At 42.9% G+C, this 16,049-nt stretch overlaps 1 long non-coding RNA gene across 2 annotated transcripts; it reads left to right on the top strand.

The window, feature by feature from the left end:
• The first annotated feature begins 10,431 nt into the window (after window positions 1-10,431).
• Window positions 10,432-14,474, top strand: LOC115422537 (uncharacterized). Of its 2 annotated transcripts, XR_003935847.1 has the most exons (3): window positions 10,432-10,464; window positions 10,701-10,747; window positions 12,570-14,474. It is a non-coding gene; the product is annotated as an uncharacterized LOC115422537 (long non-coding RNA). The 2 variants fall into 2 exon arrangements; XR_003935846.1 differs by lacking the exon at window positions 10,432-10,464 and having other exon boundaries at window positions 10,604-10,747.
• Window positions 14,475-16,049: the final 1,575 nt, after the last annotated feature.

Below are 16,049 nucleotides of genomic sequence, written 5' to 3'. Positions count from 1 at the left end.
TTAGATTGTACTGTGCCGTGTGTTGTACTGGCAACTTGCGAGAATCCAAATTTAATTTGATGCTGCACCACAGAAACAGTTGCTTAAAAAAACAGAAGTGATGTGGTTCAAAGTGTTTCCTGTTGATGTGTCTGTGACTGTAGCTGAACCCTTTCTCTCAGCCTCAGATCATTGTGCTGAGCCACCAAACACCCAAGTGTTTCCAGTGTTGAGCTGCAGCGTCGCTACAAGTAGCGACACTAGTAACTAACTTTAATTTTCAGCAGCTTGGCAGTAACGTCACTATTTCCTGAATCAAGTAACGTTTCAGTAGCTTAACTCTTTTATTGATCAGGTAGCATGGTAACGACCACAGGCGCTATTTTTATATGTGTTAACACAGTGGAGAAGCAGTTTGTAGATTAGAAAATGTAATTATATAATGCACAACAAAGGACTCCAGATTGTTCGGAATGGGGCACACACCCTGTCTGCACAGGACTCACTATAAACCAGATGTTTCGCCGGAGTGGGCGTGTCTTACTGGAACGTCATCGTGCACATTCTTGGAGGTGCCGTGCTCATGCTTGTGGACCGCAGAGTGAAATCTGGGCAGTGATGGAGCTTTTCCCCACTTTCTGTTCCCCGACATCCTCCCGTGTCATTGCTGGCGGTACCAGTGAGCAGACAGCAGACAGGGTATGGAGTGGACCAGGTGCATCGTGTGGGGCTGAGTTTCCATGGCAGAGTTGGAAATGAGGCTCGCACCGCGCACCTGTCAGAAGACAGTGTTCAGTTACATGCAGAGGGAACCAGTGTTCTGCAGAACATCCGATGGTTGTTGCCTGAGGTATGTGGACGTTGATCACCACAAAGGCTCTTTTCAGAGCTGCCAAACCCACAGTAAAGAGCACTACAGCTGGTTCCCTTCTTAAAAATAACTTAGATTTTTGCTAAATAAACTCAACCAGACTGCTCACTGAGACAGTATTTTTTTCCGAATAAAATAGGAAATGTGCAATTATCTTACAACTATGACAATAAAGTTACTTTTTTTAGAACAAAAAAATTTTGGTAACAAAAATGAACATTTTGACAATACCAGTGGCTACAATGAGCCCGTTCCCATTGCACATCTAAGAGCATTAAAGTCCAAACTGGTTCAAAACACAAACCTGTGTGTCCATGTGTCTTTTCCAGTCCAGTCCTTGTCCATTGTCCAAACCTAAACTCTGTGTCTAGTCTAGTGACAGATCACCATGGCAGTAGATTGGTTTGGTGGACGTCCATAAAATGAGTCCAGGGTGCTCCAATGCTAAAACATTAGTTCCACCTGATACATGTTCTATCCTAAAGAACAAAAAAACATCCAGGACTGATCCCATGACCCCCTTTGAAAGACTTCACACCCCCCAGTCTGACAAACACTGCACTAAAGGAACCAGTTTATCAGTGGTGTAGTGGTCCCTGGAGAAGTGGGTATAATCTCAATATTGGCTTTCTTATTTTTTTTTTTAAAGTAGTCCAGTAAAACACCCTGTTTTAGACACAGTGACATGTCAGACTACTCTATTTAGTTTACCCAAAAATCCATCGGTAGTATTTGCTCACTATTATAAAATGATCCTGACTTGATCAGGAGCAGTTTGTGGGTTTTACTGATCACACAAACAGCTGAATGAATGGAAATGTATTCAACATGACGTAAACATCGGGTTACAGTTATTTTTGAACATTTGTTTAAATAAAATTCTTAAATCTGAAGTTGACAATGCATCCTTGTTCATATTTCACCTTAAATAAATTATTCTCTTCCACACTACTAAACCTATCAGATAAACTTTAAAATGCACTGTCCACGATGTGAGGGGTGCAGGACATAGAGCTCCACCCCTGGGTGAAACGCCTGGTTTTTAGTGAGTCCCCTGTCTGCACAACCACCCAAAGTACTTGGTTTACTGCCCTCAACTTCCATGTGAGTCTGAACTCCAACTGGACTGTAATGAGCATTGTTAACTTCATCCTGGTCTGCAGATGTCAGTAACTGGCCAGTAATTTTTGGTCTTTGGTCTTTAATTATACTTACTCTGGCATATTGATAACCCAATGGAATCGACTTTGGATGTATTTGATAATTTAAACATGTAGTTTCTTATGTTTATCACCATGTTAAGTTGCTACTTAAAGTAGCTTCACATGTAGTGAGCTACTTCTGTGGTGTTTGTGTAACTTAGCTTGCTACATTTGACTAGGTGGTAGCTTCTGTGTAGTGAAGCTTCATTCATGACAGTGTAACTGGTAGCTTAGCTCACTAGATTTTCCAAGTAGCTTGCCCAGCACTGAGTGTTTATACCAGGGGTGTCCAAACTTTTTTTCAAGAGGGCCAGATCTGATAATGTGGAGATTGCCAGGGGCCAGTGGTCCCTTCGGATGTTTTTTAAACAGTAAAAATTACATATAAAAACGCTGTTCTACAACAATTTAATTTTCATTGTCACAATATCATTTTTTTAAATGGCAATGTAACTAAATCTAGGCCACTCAGGTCTGAACAAATTAAAAAAAAAAAAAAAAAAATCTGCCTTCCTTTTACATCTGGAGTCAGATAACATAGAACAAACTGTGTGGAGTATCTTAAACTTCCAAGTTGGTAAAAATCTTAACCCCACATTCATTTTAAACATTACTTATATGAGTAATCATTACTCATATATTACTCAGTAATGCAAAGTCTGTTAACATTTAAGATGAAAACATATGACTCTTACTCTTGTCTTTCACAAAATCATTCAGAAAGTAATATTTTGTGTCACATCTACAAGTACACAACACCAGCAGTTAGAGGCAACTAACCTGGCAAATTGGTAGCTTGCCTTGGTGGCGAATTCATCGAACTCCAGGTTCACATGAAGAGTCACTGTTGAGTTTAAAGCAGCTTGAATTTGCTTCACTCCCTGCTAGCTTGTCGTATGTGTTAGCATGTTTTGTCTGCTCGTGTCTCTTTACATTGAATTCCTTAAACAAGGCAACAGTCTCTTGAAAAATTAGGCAAACACAATCGCCTTGATTTTCTGTGAAAAAAAATTATAAGTCCCATCTCTCCTGGAAGCGGCGGCCCTCACTGTCAACTTTGTTTTTTTATTTACAGGTGCCGTGGTTAGAAATTAGCGAAAAGGGTTCACGGCGAGGTCACAGAGCCAGATAGAGTTAGAGTGGTGCTGCCACCATGAGGTGAAAGGAGAAACTGCATTTTGAACCTTTTATGATTCATGTACTCGGTTCAACAGTCCAAGCGGGCCATAAATAATACATTCTAAAACCCAAGCTGTGGGCCGTATAAAATCTGACCGCGGGCCGTGATTGGCCCCCGGGCCGGACTTTGGACATGCCTGGTTTATACACTAGAAATAACTTCCAAACACTCAAACCATGGCTGAAGCTCAAAAATCGAAGCTACAGAACATCTTTAAACAGCTGGAAATTAAATATGTAGGACACCAGGTGTAAAATGTGGCTTCACTGTCCATTTCAGTCTGACAATAAAGATGAAACTTCAGCCTAGAATTAATAGAACTATTTGTTCTATATTTTGGATCCTATAGACCCAAGTTCTGACTTTAATAATATGAGGTAGGATACAGGCCGATCCAGATCTGCTTTTAATGAGCAGCACAGACTCAACAGTTTCAGCATCATGTGACAAAAACACCACAAAATCTGTTAAAGTCACACTGTGGCCTGGTGCTGGCTTTCTGTTCCTCTACACAGTTGAGTTAGTCCAGATAAATCACACAGCTGTTACGTCCAAATAAACCACAGTCATGTGAGTTCAGACACTTAATCCTACAGAACATTAGTATTTAAAGCTTTTATCCAGGCTTCCAGTGGGGGAACATGAGCAGTGAACACTGTTCTGAATCACAACCTACTGTTTCTGTTTTATAGGTGATTCAACCCTTTCCTCTGGTCATGTAACCTCTGCTCTGGACTGGTTTAGTCCTTCAGGACATGTTGTTGGGTTAGAGACTGTAAACCAGTAGACTCTACCAGTTCATCTTCAGTATTTCCTGATGTATTTTCTTCATTGACTTCGAGCGTCAGTTCTGTTTCTCCTTCACTTTACTGCACATCATCAGCTCCAGGTCATCATCTAGTGGTCTGACAGTAGAACTATAACAGTCACTAAGGCTATGTTCAGACTGCAGGCAAATGTGGCCCAAATCCAACTCTTTGCCCCCTATGTGACTCAGGTCAGATTCTTTCATGATAGTGTGAACAGCACAAGTCCCATGGAAACTGATCTTTTCAAATCAGATTTGAGCCACTTTCAAATGTGGTACTGAATCGGATACATATCAGATTTTTAAAAATGTGATCACAATCTGAACAGCAAGGTCACATTGAATGTGACTTTTTTATGTTATTAGGGATCATGACACACATTACACAGACGGAGGACTTCACAATGCCAGACAGATTGGCCAGGTTAACCCGCCCCCATTGCTAACCAATATAGCCCCACTCCTACTCGCTTTTTCAACGAGATGGGTCTCCTGAATGACGTGTCTTGTGCCTCGAGACGACACCGTGTCCACATACTCCTCTGTATGATGTAGCAGCTATTGCTCCATATAGAGATATCATTGAAATATTCATTTTCTTTCTCCTCTTCCTCCTGTTTAATATCACCTGCTCACAAATTTGTCGGCTGCCGCCACACATTCTTTTTAACATTAAACCATAAAGTCCACTGGTTACTGCCATGGTCACTTCTGTAAACACCAGCGTGTGCGTGATGTCATTAATGATCAACTGCACATGCAGGTCACTTTAGGGGCGTGAGTTGTTCAAACAGCCATCTGTAGACAGGCCACATTTAAAAATATAATATGAACAGCCAAAAAAAAAAATGGAAGTGAGCAATAAATCAGAATTGGGCATTAAGGCCTGCAGTGTGAACATAGCCTAACACACCCACATGTGTCAGTCATTACACTTCAACTCACACCACAACCAACACCAACAATTAACTTCATTAAGTCACGTCTAGATTAAACACACACCATATGAGATGTGGGATGCAGGTCTTGGTCCAAAACCCTGAGTCTGGTTTATCTCTGAACCGCTGGTCCACATCAGATGCTTCTCCATCATATAACCACGTCTCAAACTCTGCTGTGTTTTCAGTGTTTGTGTGACTGATGTGGATTCAGTAGAATGGATCGGTGTGAGGACAGAGAGAAGAGAGCCCCTCCCCCAAAGACCACCACCAGGACACCCCCAGGACCTGGACCTGACAGATCCCCCATAGCTCAGAGGTGAGACCACCATCTGGATCTGTCCATCACTGTTCTCCATGTCAGAGCTCAGCACTAAAACCAATGACATCACTGTTTATAGACCTGGACCTGAACCCAGCTGTGTGTCCATGAAGAGTGATGGCTCCATGGCAGATATTATTAACTTCAAACAGAGAAGTTCATCAGAGCCAGAGTACGTCGTCCTCATTCAGAAACAAACAGACCTTTATACCCCAGTGCGACACAAAAACACTTGTATGTAAATGTTGATCTGACCACAGACACATGGATGAACAGATCCTCCAGGACTCACCTGGAAACTGGGTTTGGATTCCTTCTTGTGATGGACAGTGTTCTGTGTTCAGTTTTCAGTGCCATGTTTCCATACAGCAGTAGGTCTACCCATCAGCTGGGTGGAAATCTGATGGTTGGCTGTGGACACACGGGTACAAACAGTCTGTCATTAGATTCACCTGGTTGGACTCAAACACATCTGATGAAAATACATTAATATCATTATTCATTTATACTCAATAATTAATGACAATAATTAATGACCTGATTAACTTATAATGAAATAAATTATCCTGATCTAACGATTTTTAGTTTCACCTGAGTTTTTTGATCTGAAACATTTCATATTTTATTGATCTTCAGTGTGTTGATCATGTTCTTACTGTTTGTTTGAAAACTAAACCCTCTGTTTTCCTGATGACCAGGATTTATTACAGACCAGAGTCCTCTGGACCTGATCCTAGACCTGGATCCAGTTCTGCGTCCTTCAGGAGTGACCAGTCAATGAGGAACCCACCATGGTTTTCTGCAGAGACGTAAGTTTGATGTAAATGTCAGATGTGTTGACTGTTCCTTGAATACACATTAAATGCTAACTTTAGTTTGAAGGTTTATGACGTATTCATTTTCAGCTCCGATCTTTCACATCATATATTGTCAAAAGGTTTCATCAGTGTCAAATAAATAGACACCCCAGCTGCTATCATGCTCATGTTACCTCCTGACAGATGTCTCCATGGTTACTAGTCATTCTGATTGGCTGACAGGTAGGGATGGGAATTGATAAGAATTTAACGATTCAGATTCCATTACAGATTTTGCTTATCGATCCAATTCCTTATCAGTTCTCTTATTGATTCTAACTGGGTGAGGGAATAAAGGAGTACAAATGGGTTTGTTTGCATGGACTGTCTATTATATTTCCATCTCTGCACAGAAAAAATAACATATACAGTATGAATAAATAATAAGATGACGCTGGGCCGGTTCAGGGGTCACACCAGACCATACCAAGTGAAAGTGAAACTTAACACGCTTTACTAATTCCTCTGTGTGTCCCGCTGTTGTGCACCTCATTTTCCTTTTCCCTACCTTCAAAAACTTTTATTTGAGGGGGCAGGATGTTTGTTGCCCCCCTAGAACTGGGCCCAGATGACACCCTGGTGGTTGCTCTACCGCTAGATTCACAAGCATCACTACGTAGCGTATCAAACATGTGACACTCCTGCAAACGAACTGCATGGTAGGGACAAATGTTTCACCCTATTGGAGGGCTTTCCACCCTTTAAAGAAATGCCAGTGTTCCAGTGGGCCTGGTGTCGACTGTACACCTCAAATATAGACAGACTTTGAGCGTTTCTGTCTCAACGCCATGTTGGCTACGTTCTAAACCAAAACAACGCAATGTACATGTGATGTAACATGCATGTGCACTGAAGGCGGAATCTGTAAGCAGAATCATTAAACAGGCAAACAATTCCAAGAAATTGAGCTACTGGGAACCTATTCTCAAAAAGAACTCGTTCTTGATTCCCATCCCTACTGACAAGTGTCCTTTTGTTTAGTCTTGAATTGACTGTTCAGTAAATCTTCTTCAGTGTCTGAAATGACATTTCTATGAGACTAACTCAGTTCAGTCCTGCTGCCATGATGTTTCTGATGGGGATCCTGATAAACTGAACTAAACTAAACCTGCTGATCAACTCAAACAGTGAGTGTGAAGCTTCAGACTCACTCACATGTTGATTCTCAGTGGGATCAGCAGGACCAGGACACCTGTCCCACTACAGGGGGTCATTTGACTCATGTTGACGTCCAGGTGTGTCCACCTGTCGGTGTCAGTGTGGACAGACATAATGTGAACTCATTGTTGATGTTTGGTCCACAGAGTGGAGCAGCAGAGCTCAGAGGTTCCCACTGGTCTACAGGATCAGACTCAGCTGGACTCCATATTTAAGGTGTGTGCATGTCCAACATCTACTGGTCCATCTGTTCTGTCCAGTCATCTCCTGCTGCTGGTTTCAGACCAGTGGACGTCACTGTGTCCAACATGGACCTGAGCTCTGGTCCATGTTGGACTTTGGGTCTTTCATCATGTTTTGTGTTCCAGCTGCTGGAGGAGAACATCTGCACTTTTGTCAAGAACGAACTGAAGAAGTTCCACCAGGTTCTGAGTACAGATTACCCAGAATGCTTAGAGAGTCTGAGTGATGAGGATGAAGAGCAGAGGAGGCGCTCCGAGGCTTTTCTGAAGATCACACTGAACTTCCTGAGGAGGCTGAAGCAGGAGGAGCTGGCTGAGCGTCTGCACCGCAGTAAGACCATTCTGTACAGATTGAACAGATGAAAATACTTGGATTTACTGTGAAACTGATGGTTTTATCTGGGTCTGCATTCAGGAAGTCAGTCTGGAGTTTGTCAGCGTGAACTGAAGCGTAACCTGCAGCAGAAGTTTGAGTGTGTGTTTGAGGGCATCGCTAAAGCAGGAAACCCCAAAACCCTCCTGAACCAGATCTACACACAGCTCTACATCACAGAGGGAGGGGCTACAGAGGTCAACCAGGACCATGAGGTCAGACAGATTGAAACAGCATCCAGGAACCCACACAGACCACCAACAATCATTACATGTGAAGACATCTTTAAAACACCACCTGACAGAGATCAGCCAATCAGAACAGTGCTGACAAAGGGCGTGGCCGGCATCGGGAAAACAGTGTCCACACAGAAGTTCAGTCTGGACTGGGCTGAAGACAAAGCCAACCAGGACATCCACTTCATATTTCCATTCACCTTCAGAGAGCTGAATGTGCTGAAACACAAGAAGTTCAGCTTGGTGGAACTGGTTCATCACTTCTTCACTGAAACCAAAGAAGCAGGAATCTGGATCTTTGAAGACCTCCAGGTGGTGTTCATCTTAGACGGTCTGGATGAGTGTCGACCTCCTCTGGACTTCAACAACACTCAGATCCTGACTGATGTTACAGAGTCCAGCTCAGTGGATGTGCTGCTGATGAACCTCATCAGGGGGAACCTGTTTCCCTCTGCTCGCCTCTGGATAACCACACGACCTGCAGCAGCCAATCAGATCCCTGCTCAGTGTGTTGACATGGTGACAGAGGTCAGAGGGTTCACTAACCCACAGAAGGAGGAGTACTTCAGGAAGAGGTTCACAGATGAAGAACAGACCAACACAATCATCTCCCACATCAAGACGTCACGAAGCGTCCACATCATGTGTCACATCCCAGTCTTCTGCTGGATCACTGCAACAGTTCTGGAGGATGTGTTGAAGACCACATACAGAAGACAACTGCCCAAGACCCTGACTCAGATGTACATCCACTTCCTGGTGGTTCAGGCCAAAGTCAAGAATGTCAAGTATCATGGAAGATCTGAGACAGATCCACCCTGGAGTCCAGAGACCAGGAAGATGATTGAGTCTCTGGGAAAACTGGCCTTTGAGCAGCTGAAGAAAGGAAACCTGATCTTCTATGAATCAGACCTGACAGAGTGTGGCATCAATATCAGCTCAGCCTCAGTGTACTCAGGAGTGTTCACAGAGGTCTTCAAAGAGGAGAGAGGACTGTACCAGGACAAGAGGTTCTGCTTCATCCATCTGAGTGTCCAGGAGTTTCTGGCTGCTCTTCATGTCCATCAGACCTTCACCAACACTGGAGTCAATCTGCTGTCAGAACAACAAACATCTGTTTGGTCTAAACTATCAAAGGACAAGTCTGTCCAGTTGTACCAGACCGCTGTGGACCAGGCCTTACAGAGTCCAAATGGACACCTGGACCTGTTCCTGCGCTTCCTCCTGGGTCTATCACTGCAGACCAATCAGAGTCTCCTACAAAGTCTGGTGAAACCAACAGGAAGCAGCTCAGAGACCAACCACAAAACTGTAGAGTACATCAAGGAGAAGATCAGTGAGAATGTGTCTGCAGAGAGAAGCATCAACCTGTTCCACTGTCTGAATGAACTGGAGGATGGATCTCTGGTGGATCAGATCCAACAGTACCTGAGATCAGGACGTCTGTCCACAGAACAACTGTCTCCTGCTCAGTGGTCAGCTCTGGCCTTCATCTTACTGTCATCAGAAAAAGACCTGGATGTGTTTGACCTGAAGGAATACTCTGGTTCAGAGGAGGTTCTTCTGAGGCTGCTGCCAGTGGTCAAAGCCTCCAACAAAGCTCTGTGAGAACAAACAGTTTGATCAAACATCTCAAATATGGATCTATCATTTCAACCAGATCAATAACTTTATACTCATGCCTTTTGTTTTGTCCAGACTCAGTGGCTGTAACCTGTCAGAGAGAAGCTGTGAAGCTCTGTCCTCAGTTCTCAGATCCCAGTCCTGTAGTCTGATACATCTGGATCTAAGCAACAATGACCTGAAGGATTCAGGAGTGAAGATACTGTCAGATGGAATGAAGAGTCCAGGATGCAGACTGGACACTCTCAGGTCAGGATTCAACACGAAACAACACATTTTAATGTTTTTTCCAGTTATTGGATTCATGTAACTTGTCAGTGGTTGTTTGTGTTGAACTCCAGACCAGTTCTACTGATCTTCAACTGTGTTCAGAGTCTGGAACTCAAAGACTTTACACATTGAAGTCCTGTTGGTGAAGTCCCATGCATTCACAGACTCTGTTCAATGACTCCAACTCCACTCATCTCCATCCTCAGTTGATGGATGTGATGTTTTGTGTTGCAGATTGTCAGGATGTCTGATCACAGAGGAAGGATGTTCTTCTCTGGTCTCAGCCCTACAGTCCAATCCGTCCCATCTCAGACTGCTAGACCTGAGCTACAACCATCCAGGAGCCTCAGGACAGGAGCTGTGTGCTCTTGTGGAGGATCCACACTGGAGACTGGACACTGTCAGGTATGGACTGAGCTGATGCATCCACAGATAATGGCAGATAGAACAGGTAGAGCTGACAGGAACCATCTGTCAGAGCTGGGATCCATCCTGTATGAAGGTCCAGCCCATGTTCAAAGACAAACACAGTCAGTGATTCAGAAGGAACCATTTAGTGGATGTGAACAGAAAAGCTTCAGTGGATCAGAGTGATGGAATGTCCATGTTTCCAGCTGCTCTGACCCTCCTCCTCCTTTCAGGTTGAAGCCTGCTGGAGTCCGATGGGTGACACTGAGACGACGTAAGTGTGATTTCATTAGATTCGTTAAAAACAACCTGAACCCAAACTGGGACCTGGTTCCACATTATGGTAAATGGACTGGATTTATATAGTGCTTTTCAACACCTTTATGGTGCCCAAAGTGTAAGACAGTTAGCTTAGTGCGAGGATGAGCTGATTGCTGTCTGTTGAGAACTTGTACCACATGAACACAAATACCCTCAGTGAGTCCTCAGGTCCAGTCCCAGACCATTTAGTGCATATCATACCTCAAGTGTCTTTATGCACATTTACAGTCACTACTGTCCCTGTCTGAGACAGAATTAAAAGTACAAAAAATAATATAAAAAACACAGCCAACTTTATCAGGATCAGAAGTTTGTCTCAGAAGGATCAGAAGAAATAAACTCAGATGAAACAACCAGACTGGAGATAGGCTTCATCATCTTGGTCATTAATTAAATGACTCTCGACAGTATTATCTGATTGGTCAATTTGAATCCTTTTGCTGTTTTTCTAATATATACCAGGATGGTCCCAGGGGCCATTCGACATCTAGACACGGACTCTAGGACTGTTTAGATGATGGCCTTATTAAATGTATTGACAGACTTTTATACTTAGTCTAACTTATTCTATTTAACACTTCCTTTAATGGTTCACATACTGAACTGATCTAAACCTGGGGCTGAATTTGTCCCATTCTTTGTGTTTCTGTCAACAGAAAATAGGTTCAATACCATTTCATTTTCTGTTTTACAAAGAAGGAAATTCCAGTCCTGTGTAAATGTTATATCTGCTATTTCTGAAAAGGAAAATGAGACATGAAAATCAAATCACTATTCTGTTTTCATTTAACGTCTGTTTGTGAAAATAATGATGGTTCAGATTTCTATATAACACTGTGTAGTAAGTATGTAATAGGAGATGAGTGTCCAAAAAGCAGATATTAGCATGTAATAAACAAACACTTAGGAATAAGTTTTCAAAAACACAAAGTGTAATTAAGAGAGAAATCCTGAAGGACTTTACAAATTTTCAGAGGATGGTTAGGGCCTTTCAATGAGCCACTGAATCTGGGAGTCTTCAGAGTGTAAAAATAGATATTGCAGCCCAATATTATTTTGAGTTGTGGGAGAATAGCAATCTTGCCAGAAAATTGGTTGAAGGGAGGAATAGTGCAGAGGACTTAAAGCAGTAAAGCAGGGGTCACAAATCCTGGTCCTCGAAGGGCCGGTATCCTTCATGTTTTAGATATTTCCCTCTTCCAGCACACCTGATGGTCATTATCAGGCTTCTGCAGAGCTTGATGATAGGCTTATCATCTGAATCTGGTGTGTTGGAAGAGGGATACATCTAAAACATGCAGGATAGCAGCCCTCAAGGACCAGGATTGGTGACCCTTGAGGTACAAGAACGTAGTAGAATTGTGTGTTAATATCAGGCCGGGAGTCGCAGACTGATGTGTGCTAGCCAGTGCATTGTGCCTTTGACCACTACTCCACACTGTCTGGGTCAGTCGAACCGGTGGCGGGGGGGTCATCACGACATGTCTTTCACGTTCTCTTGACTAGGAGAGAGTAGGATTCGAAACCACTAACCCTTCAGTTATAGGACAACCTGCTCTACCTCCTGAGCCACGGCTGTACACAAAATGTGCTCAGATGTGCTCGTCTTTAAAACACTGGATTTATCTGTTATTGATCAGTATTGATCAGAGTCAGATTCACTCAAGATCCATCCATCAATAACAATTGAATTGAACCCAGTGATGTGATCAGACTGTCAGTCAATCAGCTGATCATTGATCAATAACTGCAGCTGGATTGTGTTTTCTTCTGTCCATCAGATTTCTGTGAACTCACCCTGGATCCAAACACAGCGTTCAGGAAACTCAAACTGTCTGAATACAACGAGAAGGTGGAACATGTGAATGAGGTTCAGTCATATCCTGATGATCATCAGGACAGATTTGACCACTATCCTCAGGTGATGTGTTCAACTGGTCTGACTGGTCGCTGTTACTGGGAGGTCCAGTGGAGTGGAGATGTTAATATATCAGTGACTTACAGAGGAATCAGTAGGAAAGGAGACAGTGATTACTGTGGGTTTGGATTAAATGATCAGTCCTGGAGTCTGAGCTGTTCTGGAGGTCATTACACTGTCTGGCATGATAAAAAATACACAGAGCTCCCTCAGTCCTCCTCCTCTTCCTCCTCCTCTGGTACAGTATCAGTGTATGTGGACTGTCCTGCTGGATCTGTGTCCTTCTATGAAGTCTCCTCTGATGAACTGATCCACCTCTACACCTTCAACACCACATTCACTGAACCACTGTTTGCTGGATTTAGACTCAGGTCTGGATCCTCAGTGTGTTTGTGTGATGTGTAGTTTTGTTGTGTTTGTGGACATGTGGTTGTGTAGATTTTAACCCAAATATCTGGACTTTCTACTGCTCCCATTTCATAAACAGCCTTTAGTTTGAATGCGTGGGAGGTGAATTATCTTTGACTTTTTAATTGACATCATTGTGCGTCTTCACAACATCCAGATCTCAACCTAAATGGATGAAACAATCAGACGTGGAAAAAACAACCCCTTGAAGAATCCATGAATGTCACACAACACAAACGCAACAAGATGAAAACCACAGAAAACACAATCACTGTAGTGTCTGATTTTGGGTGCGTCCAACCAGTAGGAGACCTCGGGGTCGACCCAGGACATACTGGAGGGATTATAGCTCTCAGCTGGCCTGGGAACACCTTGGGACTCCCCTGGAAGAGCTGGTGGAAGTGGCTGGGGAGAGGGCTGTGTGGGCTTCTCTGCTGAGGCTGCTGCCCCCGCGACTCGGACCCAGATAAGAGGAAGAGAGCGAGTACGAGTATTAATTATTGAGTCATGATCCACTCAATGACAGTCATCTGCAGCATAGAATGACTGAACGTCTCTGGCAACACATTTTGGGCAATTTGTCAAAACAGAGTTACCATCGCGCACGTGCAAATGGGTGGTTGATCCAGTAGCGACAGGAAGTAGAACCAACCGATAAAGATAGTAAATAGTGAATGGACTGCACTTATACAGCACATTTTCTACACCTTCACGGTGTCCAAAGTGCTTTACAAAGCCTTACATTCACCTATTTATTCACACACTTAAACAACAGTGGGCAGCTGCTGCCATGCACAGCACTGCTAGGCCCTACACGGAGTAATTTAGGGTTCAGTGTCTTGCCCAAGGACACTTTGACATGTGGACAGTCAGAGCCAGGATTTGAACCGCCAAGCACTGGAGTTTTAATGTCGACAGGCCTTTTATGAAAACTTTTTATTCTTGTTTTATTGAGTCTGTTTTAACCTTTTCTTTTATCTGCTGGTTTGGTTTAGTCAACATCACAAATCAAAACGGACTCCAGGGTATTGTAAAGGTGTGTAACAGAATCACAGGAGTGACCTCGAAAGATCTTACACACCTGCAAAAAGTCAGAACTCTGAAAAAGGCCTGATTGGTCCTGAATGACTCCGCCCACCTTCTATGATCGGAGTTCACGCTGCTACAGTCTGGTCGCAGTTATGCCTTTATTATGTAGCAGGACCAACAGGTAAAAGAACTCTTTTATTCCTGCTGCTGTCAGGCTTCTGAACAGTGGATAGTATGTGATTTGTGTTTTTTGTCATTTGTTTGTGTCATTTGTTTTGCTGCGTGTACAATAATTTGCCCCTAGGGGATAATAAAGTACCTTGAATCTTGAGTTTCAGTGTGCATTTACTGGTTATAATCAATACAAATGAAATCCATGACACAGTTCACATTATTTGAACAAAGGAGGCCGGACTCTTTAATGCCGTTTCTTTTAGCTCATTAGATCAGTTCTACTCTTGGTTTTGACACTTGTGGTTGCGATTGTGTCGTCATTATGGAGAAGGCAGTTCTTCACGGACATTATTATGAAAGAAGGACAGAGTGTGTGTTTGAAACCCTGACACTGACCTGCTTGGACTGGTTGACACACAGTGCATCTGCCAGACTTGGACAGGATGGACCTTAAACCCTTTGCTGAAGGACAGTCACATCTGAAGAACATCAGAGGACAAGTCTACATGTCCCATCAGGTCCTCAACACCATCATATATGCCTGGGGTTCCAGTCCCTGCATCAACACTAAACACCAACACAACTCTACTCACCACCAGTTGGACAGTCACATGTTCCATCAGCTCAGAGAAGTTGGCAAAGTTCTGGGATGATTCAGCAAACAGGAGTTCAGAACCACACACAGGACAAACACACTAATGTGGACATGTCAAACAACACATTTAGGATTATTTTCATCCACCGGCAAATAAAACACACATTTGTCTCAGAGTCCAGATAAAAGTCTACAAAACAGATTTATATCCAAACATGATGAGGTGCCTTGGTCAGTGTGATGTATATGTAGATGGATGGATGCTGGTGTTTCCAACTGTGGCTTCAGTGTTCTGTCAAAGATGGCAGAGCTCCAGGAGTTTAGTCAACTCACTTTAATGATGGTCCTCAACCACACAGACGCACACTGCTGTAGATCAGCTGTGGTTGGATGGAAAATATACACAAATTAACAACACCCAAGTCATTAGAAAACTGCACTTAACAACAAAATAACCCCTACAGCTGCAGTGATGATTATGATGATGTTCAACATGGAATGCAATACATAAAATAGTCACTAGAGGGCTCACTAGACCCTCACAGTGGTCTAATACACTTGTCGCAAAATGGCAACTGAAAACAGAACAAAAAATTTTTGCAGAATAATAGCCTATGTGCAGATATTCAACATCTGCCCAAATAACAAAATAAAACATCCCTTACCTGCACTGACAGTTTCACATGTTTCTTCTTCTTTCCACGTTGTATCTTCATCAACATCTGGACCACCTAACATTAATGAACATGTTATTGGGGTTCAGTTTATACTGTCTGCACTGTTTTAATAAAAAAAATACTGAAACAACACAAATAAATGACTAGTGAACTGATGAATGAAGCTGAATATAAAGTAGAAATATGAGCTGGCTGATATGAAATAAGATAAGATATACCTTTAATAGTCCCACAAGGGGAAATTCCATATCACGTACTTTACAACAGACTAACACAACAACAGGCTAGTGATTAACATCTGGAGTTGGTTTGTCAGTTCCTTCAATGGCAGCTCACTGCACCTTCGGTGCTAAGTGCTAATGCTAGTTGATATTTACAGGAATAATAAAGTGAATTAACCTTACAAAAACAGAGACTACAACTGAACGCAGCAGCTCCAGATAACAGAGGGAAATGAAGG

Source organism: Sphaeramia orbicularis, chromosome 7 (genome assembly GCF_902148855.1).
Source record: "Sphaeramia orbicularis chromosome 7, fSphaOr1.1, whole genome shotgun sequence".
NCBI lineage: Eukaryota > Metazoa > Chordata > Actinopteri > Kurtiformes > Apogonidae > Sphaeramia > Sphaeramia orbicularis.
Note: the sequence above shows the minus strand (reverse complement) of the source record. Positions and strands in the feature narration are given on the sequence as shown.